We start from the raw sequence: 870 nt of genomic DNA, 5'->3' as shown, positions 1-870 counted from the left end.
GAGAGAAACAGAAACGAGGTTTTCTCTTTGAATGGATGAGCAAAAGCAAAACAAGAAAGAAAAATATGTATTGTTTGGTTGAATAATTGGGGGGGGGGGATGGTGAGTTGAATTTGTTTGTTGGTTGATAAATTGAAAGAATCATGGTTGAGTAAGAAGAATATGTATTGTTTTCTCTCTCTACAATAAAGATCGTGAATTGATTTTTTTTAATTCTAATTTAATTAGAAGAGAGTTAGTTAGAGTAAATTGTCTTTTCATAAGTAAAATTATAGGGATAGCATAAAGTGGGTGTAAATGTTATTACTCGGCCCAATCCTCATATTTCAGTTACTGCGATGTCCATAGTTCCTCACAGTCAAATGAGACGGCCCCATGATTCATGGTAAGCAATTCCCTTAAAAAAAAAGTGTTCTTCTTTTTTTTTGTGCAAAAAAAATTACAAAAGTATAAATCAATATCAGTACTGTAGTTCGAACAAATTAGGGAAATTAAGGAAAATTAATATTTTTATATTAGATGAGAAGAAAAAGAGGTCATCAAAGTTAGAATAGCTCAGTTGGTTAGAGCGTGTGGCTGTTAACCACAAGGTCGGAGGTTCGACCCCTCCTTCTAACGATTTTAAAACTCTTTTTATGGGTTTAATCATCATCATTAGTGTTTGTATATTTTGGAGTCAATTGCATTTACACCCACTTTGGGACAAAGTTCTTACACTTACACCCACTTTGGATGGAAGGTGTACTTTCGAGTGTGTTTTGTATATGTGGCTTATTTTCTAAGACATTTTTGACCTTGTATTTGATTTTGAGTAGAATTTTTTTTTTTATGGAGGACAGATTTCTTTGGACAAAGGCTCTCTCCCTCTCC

The 870-nt window shown here is 33.4% G+C and overlaps 1 non-coding gene across 1 annotated transcript; it reads left to right on the top strand.

Moving 5' to 3' along the window:
• Window positions 545-618, top strand: TRNAN-GUU. Its single transcript has one exon. It is a non-coding gene; the product is annotated as a tRNA-Asn (tRNA).

This window comes from Camelina sativa, chromosome 5, assembly GCF_000633955.1.
Source record: "Camelina sativa cultivar DH55 chromosome 5, Cs, whole genome shotgun sequence".
Lineage (NCBI taxonomy): Eukaryota > Viridiplantae > Streptophyta > Magnoliopsida > Brassicales > Brassicaceae > Camelina > Camelina sativa.
The sequence above is the reverse complement of the archived record's forward strand: the minus strand, read 5'-3'. Positions and strand labels throughout refer to the sequence as shown.